Source organism: Drosophila subpulchrella, unplaced genomic scaffold (genome assembly GCF_014743375.2).
Source record: "Drosophila subpulchrella strain 33 F10 #4 breed RU33 unplaced genomic scaffold, RU_Dsub_v1.1 Primary Assembly Seq365, whole genome shotgun sequence".
NCBI classification, from domain to species: domain Eukaryota; kingdom Metazoa; phylum Arthropoda; class Insecta; order Diptera; family Drosophilidae; genus Drosophila; species Drosophila subpulchrella.
Window position 1 is genome coordinate 600,209 of NW_023665585.1, and position 8,187 is coordinate 608,395.

The window sequence follows — 8,187 nt, forward strand, 5'->3', positions numbered from 1 at the left end:
TAATATTACCGTGTCAGCATGGTTTTGTTAAACGAAGATCGACCACCACCACCAACCTTTTTGAATTTTCATCTATTGTAATAAATGGATTAAAGAAAAAAATGCAGACTGACGTTTTATATACAGATTTTAGTAAGGCCTTTGATTCTGTCAACCACTCTCTTCTCCTTTTCAAATTAAATCAGCTTGGGTTTCCATGTAATCTGTTAACTTGGATTTCAATTAATTTAAATGGTAGGAATCAGAGGGATATATTCAAGAACGCTGCTTCAAAATTGATCTACGAGACATCTGGAGTGCCTCAGGGTAGTCATTTGGGTCCTTTGCTGTTTACTTTCTTTATTAACGGTCTTCCCTCTATCATAACACATTCTTGTGTGCCAATGTATGCTGATGATGTAAAGCTTTGTTTATCATTTAATTATATAGCTTCGGGTTTCAACTTACAGTCAGATATTGATTGTTTTCAGGGATGGTGTGAGTACAACCTTTTAAATGTGAACTGCCTTAAATGCAACGTTATGACTATTTATAGGGGTCCTCCTTCTTTTGTTAGTTACTCTCTTCAAAATACGTCACTTGACTGTATATATTCAGTTAATGACTTAGGCATTCTTCTGGGCCCAAAACTTAAATTTGACTGACACATAATGTCCACTGTCAACAAGGCCATGAGTGTTCTTGGGCTTATAAAGCGTTGATCAAAAAAATTTAATCACCCTTGTTCAACTAAATTATTATTTACCTCCCTTGTCCGTCCTATTTTGGAATATTGTTCTTCGGTTTGGAGTCCACAATATTTAGCGCATATTGACCGTATTGAGTCGGTACAAATAAGATTTCTTCTTTTTGCCCTTCGTAGTTTGAACTGGGATCAAAACGCAAGGATACCTTCCTATCAGAGTAGATTACTATTGCTTAATTAAACTAGACTTGTAAATCGTAGAACAATGCGTTGTACTATTTTAATGTAAAATCTTATAAGAGGAGATATTGATTCTGTAGAACTTGTAAACCGCCTAACTTTCAATGTTTTTGTTAGACTAACACGAAATTATTATCCTCTAAATATGCGACGATGCACATCAAATTTTTGTCTGCACGAGCTCTTTTGCGTTCTATGTTATAATTATAACAACCTTTATCATTTAATTTGCACTTCAACTTCTATCCCGGAATCGAAAACATATATTTTGACCCATTTTCTTTATTCGTAGTTGCATCTTTTATTTTCATTTGTGTCCCATCTCTATTTGTTTTATTTAAATTGATAAAAGGGCCCGCGCGTAACAAGCACGTGCTTGGTGTCGTTGGGCCACTTGTTTGTACTGCTCGTAGTGCATCAACGTCCATCATATACTACATTTTCTGTATATTATATTAACAGGTCTGACGGCTCTAGTTTTGGAGACTATACAAAAAGGTCCGTGAGGCGCTTCAAAAGTCAAAGAATAAAACAAACGAGGAAGCCGCCAGGACTAAGAAAATAATCAATAAAGACTAAACTAATTTTTAGTTGCCAAAAGTTTCTTACTCGTCTATAATTTTTATACCCGCTACTCGTAGAGTAAAAGGGTATACTAGATTCGTCGGAAAGTATGTAACAGGCAGAAGGAAGCATTTCCGACCCCATAAAGAATATATATTCTTGATCAGTATCACAAGCCGAGTCGATCTAGCCATGTCCGTCTGTCTGTCTGTCCGGATGAACGCTGAGATCTTGGAAACTATAAGAGCTAGGCTATTGAGATTTTGCGTACAGATTCCTGAGCTTCTTACGCAGCGCAAGTTTGTTTCAGTAGAGTGCCACGCCCACTCTAACGCCCACAAGCCGCCCAAAACCGTGGCTCCTACAGTTTTGATGCTAGAACAAAAATTTTAAGTGAAATGTATTGTTCTTATCAATTCCTACCGATTGACCTAAAAAAAAGTTTGCCACGCCCACTTTAACGCCCACAAACCGCCCACAAACTTCAAAAAATCGTAAATATGAACGCGGATATCTCGGAAAATATCAAAGATAGAGAAACGGGATTTCAGATTTAGATTCCGTAGGCTTGAGCGCAGCGCAAGTTTGTTACCCGAATATGCCACGCCCACTCAAACGCCCGCAAACCGCCCAAGCCTGTGGCGCCCACAATTTTCGTGCTAGGTAAAAAATTTTAACTGAACTGTATTGGTCTCGTCAATACCTATCGATTGAGCCAAAAAAAACTTTGCCCACTCTAACGCCCACAACGCTTAAATCTGTCTACCGCCGGTAGGTGGCGCATTCGCTGCTTGCATATCTCCACTTTCCTTTGGTCCCTTTAGCTGAGTAACGGGTATTTGATAGTCGAGGTACTCGACTATAGCGTTCTTCCTTGTTAGATCTAAGATACTCCCATTTATCTGTTATAGTTATGTAACATTAATAAACTAGCTAAATAAAGCATATCTTGTAATAAAAAAAAAATTTAAGCTAAATTATTTTGAGATATTTTTACAGGCAACTTAAAGAAAATTTTCCCTAACCAATTCCATAGGAATTTCCAAAATCCAATTCCACAGGAGTTTCCTATATCCAATTTCATAGGAATTTCATATATCCAATTCCATAGAAAATTCCTATGTTAAAAGGCGACGGAAATTCAGGGGGTCAGGCCCAAAAAAATGAGACCCCCTGAATTTTACTCGCCTTTTTCCATAAGAATTTCCTATGCAAAGCGGTCGCGAACGTTTCAGCGCAAGCTGACTTTTTCCGGCCTTTTGGGAGTGCCGAAAATTTTGGACAGCCTTAATATAAGCGAATGGACTTTGTCCATAATGGGGATGTGAAACGTGCAGCCGCGTTGAAAAAAGACCCGACAAAAAGCGTTAGCCGCATATTTGCATCTCGCTCAACTCTATGGTTAGCTCGCGGTCTTCACCGATGTGAGTACTAGGCTTAAATTTTTAAAACATGGATAACAAAATATTAAAAACATTAAGAGTTGCGCTACTTAATCTGGTGACACTAATAACAAAAAATAATCTATTGAATTGTAAATTATTTATTTTTATTTGGTTTTAACTTTTTAAAGAATGATTCGGTATGTAGATGAGTATTGATAATAAGAACAAAATTAAATTTAAATTAAAAAAAAAAAATTGTGGGCGCTAGACGGTATTTAGCGTCATGAGAGTTTTTCGGCGTTAGAGTGTTCATGGGACTCCTTTGAAACAAACTTGCGCTGCGCAGGAAGATCAAAAATCTGCATTCTCAATATAACCTCTCTAGCTCTTATAGTTTCCGAGATCTCAGCGTTCAAATGGACAAAGGCTAGTGATCCTGATCAAGAATATATATATCCTTTTGGGGGTCGGAAATGGTTCCTTTACCTGTTACATACTTTCTGATGAATCTAGTATACCCTTTTACTTTAAGCTTAGTACTCAGATCGGGTAAGAGTTTCACAATTCGAAAAATCTTATTCTTTGTAGTGTGACCGCAGTATTCAAAGCTTACCCGCAATGCACGTAGCATGGTCTTACTGTCAAGCAGCTGGGCTTGTTTTATTAACAAACGAAAATTGAAGGATTTTAGAAAGGCGAATCTGCTGATGCAAGAAAATACAAACAAATGGAATGTTCAAAAGATGTTTTTATTTATGTTAATTAGTAGATTAAGGCTTCCTTATCTTGTTACGGATGCACCGCCATTTTCTCCGCGCCATTTGCAGTCCAGCTCCGATTCGCAATATGCCAACGTGGGCCTTGAGGGAGTGGAAGCCGAATTGGAATCGGGATCGTTTCGCTGATGCTGCAGAAAGTCGCCCAGCATCCTGGCAATGGCTGGTTAATGGAACCTCCAGCTGTCCCTTGGCGGGCGTCCTCTTTTCTTCCACCCTATAGAAGCCAGAGCGTCCTGTAGCTTTAGCTTTCTAGAAGCTGGTGGTGGTGGAGTTCTGTGGTGCCCCAAGGGAGAGCTCGTCGGAGATCGTATTACTGGTGGTTCTGCTAAAAATATACTTCTATCACTACAACGTTACCAAATTGTTTTGACTAGAACTTACATTCTTTGCGAGGAGCGGAGTCTCACTGGGCATGTTCCTCCCACTGGGATAATGTCCTCCAGCACTTCAACTATTCTGCGGATTTGCCCTGCAGTGGTATTGGTTTCTGTCGGTGAAATCCCACAATAATAGGCGTGCTTTTGCATCTGCACTGACATCCTGCAGGCGTTTTTGGGGTTTTCCTTCCATTTTAATTTTTTTGTTTCAATAACGCGTTTGCACGAAGACCGACAAAGATATAATTTCTTGTTCTTTAGGCCGCGGCCAACGGCGTTCAGCGAAATTCACTCGATAAATCAGGTATTTATTTTGGTATTTCCTTAGCTCATCTGATTACCGCGCTGAAAACAGACCGGACGAAAAGCGTTAGCCGCCTGTTTGCCTCTCGCTCACTCCTATGGCTAGCTCGTGGTTTTCGTCGATGTGAATACTTGACTTTACTAGTATCGAGTATATAAATGCAAAAGTATTATGCTCTTGCATTCGTTTTTTTTTGTGAATTCATCAGTATCAGTATCATCAATCAGTAAATATTGGGATACACTAACATACAAAATGTACATAACAGTTTTTTGATGATACTGTCTCTAGTTATCATGTCCACCGAATGTGTACTTTTTTTGTAATCTCCGACAAAATGGTCTCAGTAGAACCCTTCTACTGCTACTAATGATATATTTAAAATGTTTTTTTTTATATTACTCAGCAAACAAGTACACCAAATATAACAAAACATGTAGGCTGAATATATGATTCAAGATATTTAAAAAAATCATTAAAAATTGTTTGTTCTTGGTCTGAAACCCCTTTGTAACCCGTTAGGAAAAACTGTTAAAAAATGTATATTAATTTTAAACAAATTATGCCTCTTTCGATTTTATGAAAAATCTTAAAATGGTCGTAATTTTTTCCCAACTTCCCTGTGATGTAAATATTTAGACAGACATATTTGTAAGAGTTGGGAATTATGAACCAAATCACGGAAGCGGCTTTTCTTAAAAAACACATTCAACTTATTTTTCTGCGTTTTCCTTTTTTATATCCAGCAAAAAGAAAAACTAAGATGAAAACAGATTTTCAGAGTGAAATACAAAAGTGTTTTTATAAACATTGTTACCTACGCCCTCCCCATACAAAGATTCACCTAGAGAAACAACATCTGGAGTCGGGGGGAGGGCGCCACAACCGCCACAATCGACCTACTGGTAGGTGAAATTGAGAAACAGTACCCCTATGTGAGAACACGTAGTTAATCCATACAGTATGTGAGGCTAGCGAAAGCTCCAGTCCGGCTTAAAAGACCCCAGCCAAATAGACAAGACAGACAGAATTTGATCTCATCTCCCTGGCACTGGCTTAGAGGTGTAACTCCCATCAGCGCAGATAACCGACTGGAAGAAAACGACTGTTTCCCTGATATCAACTTTATCCAGGAGGAAGTTACCGTTCCTGCGATCGACCGTATCCTGAAGGAAGTCAACCTGCAAACTCTGAAGGACGAAAGTACTGGTGAACTGTATATCTGACCAAAGGACCCCAAAATGGGCAGCAAAACATTCAAAGTGACCGACAGTACCGCCAATTTTATAAGCACAGTGGAGATCATCGATCATAAAGGCGATAGCCAAGATTTAGTTCTCGTAGTCTTAAAGGTCGTTAAGATGTACAAACGATCTGTGCAGAGACGCCGAGACCAACATCACGGCCTGCAGAAAGTGTTTAGCCACATTGGAGCCTAACGGGAGCAGTCAAAGAAAAGTGCCCAGGTACACCATAAGTTAACAAAAGGCGAATACATTTCAATTAATTACAAACAAAAGTGAATCACCAAAACAATTAAAAGCAAACTAGTAATTCATGCATTTCTGAATGCACGTGAAATATAACCAACAAGTGCATTAAACAAGAAATTGGAGCTGCAGCTAGCAGCCCTCAGCCCCAAGCCATTGAAACCGACATGTGCGGCAGTGTTAGTCCTATACGATGTATTCATACATACTTATTATTACTGCCATAGTGTTGTTTTTTTATATTGTTGAACGTAGATGCACTAAACAAGTACAAACAATTGGCCCAAACGACACCAAGCACGTGCTTGTTACGCGCCGGCCCATTTTTATTTCGTTCAAATACGGTTCGCGAGGAAGGTACATAGAACAAATAAAGACAGGACAAAACATAGATCAACTAATACTAAAGCATATGATCTTAGATCTTAGTTTTTAATACAGGGATAAAAGTTGAGGAACAAATTAAATTATATAGGGTGTTATAACTATTAGACAGAACGGGAAAGGGCTCGTGCCGGCTTAAATTAGATGTACATCTTGGCAAGTTAATAGGATAGTAGTTTCGGATTTGTCTAACAGGAACATTGAAAGTTAGGCGGCTTACCAAATCTAAAGAATCAACATCGCCTCTGATAATATAATGCATAAAAATAATACCTAGCACGTATTAGTCTCGTCAATACCTATCGATTGACCAAAAAAAAAAGTTTGCCACGCCCACTCTAACGCCCATAACGCTTAAATCTGTCTACCGCCCACATAACGATATATTGAGATCACGGGTAGGTGGCGCATTTCAATCTCGCTTTGCTGCTTGCTTATCTCCATTTCCCTTTGGTCCCTTTAGCTGAGTAACGGGTATCTGTTAGTCGAGGCAATCGACTATAGCGTTCTTCCTTGTTAGTTTTGCGGTCATAAGATCGCAGCGTCATACATAGATTTAGCGTCGCTTGTGACCGGTTGAGTTTATCTTGTGCTCTGTGATTTTTGTCAATTTGTCATTAATACCTGTGATACTGGTGCCTTGCTTTGTGACTTAGTCCAACGTAACCAGCCGTGCTTGTGCTTTAAATCGTCTGTTTATGTTTAATTGTCTATTTTATGGTAGCAATTTTAACAAAACCTAACTCTGTTTTTAGCCTGTGCATTTTGTTATTGTAACTTCTGTACGCTGTGGTGCATTTGTTTCAATAGCTTTTGTTGTTGTTCACCATAACTTTCTTGTAATCTCTCTCTTGTTTCTTGTCGTCTAAACTGTTGTCGTGTATATTTTGTTTGTGTTTCGCAAGCTTCGCTTATTAGACAGCCACTCTGTCGCGCTCTCTCGCTCTCGCAGTCTCTACGCGCTCTTATACTTTTGTGTTCTTGTGTGTCTACATTTTTATTGTTTGATCCCAGTGTCAAACTAAGTGAAGTATTTATAATTCTTTTGACTTTTTTTGAATTGATTTTTTTAAATGAAAATATTAATAATGGCTCTTATTTGTTCCAAAAAAGATTGTCAGTTTGGATCGTCACCTAATGACGTTTTTATTTTACTGTCGCCTCTGCAACATAGTCGTACATCAGGAATGTACTGGACTTGTTGGCAGAGTAAAAGACAATATTGATCTGCGTGTTGGTTTTTCGTGGACTTGTGCCTCATGCGTTGAAATAGATCGTGATTTGGATGGCTATGTTGCGCTGACCAATGATCGTTTTATGAAACTGTTTGATAAACTTATGAGCGTAGTTGCTGATTGCCGTTACCTCTACTTTAACATTGGAGAGAATATACTTTCGTAATCCTAATGACATAGAATTCGTTGGTGTTAAAGTCTTTTTGAAATCTTTTTCTATATATGTAACTTGTTCTTATATTCCACCTGGATCCGACTTAACAATTTATGAGCAACATTTGGCTGCAATAAAAACTGTTCTATCTCATCTTTCCGAAAGGGATCTTTTGATTGTTTTGGGTGATTTCAATCTCCCTGACATTTCTTGGTCCCTTCCCACTGACTCACTTGTCTCTACCCCTTTATCTGACCATGACTTCGTTGACGGTCTGTTAGAATTATCATTACAGCAAGTTAGCTTAATTCACTAAACAGACAATTAGATCTTGTATTTGTTTTAGATCCGTCTGAAGTCACGGTATCTAGAATTGACCCACTAGTTGTGCCAAAAGACCGGTATCATCCCACATTGGAACTTACAATTTATCTTCCCTGTGTTCATACCCTCTCTCCTTTACTTTCTCCAACTAAAAGTAGATGCTTTCGTAAATGCGACTTTTATAAACTCAACAACATGATTTCAAAATATAACTGGACAAATTTATATAATTGCTTGGATATTGAAAGTGCTACGGAACTATTTTA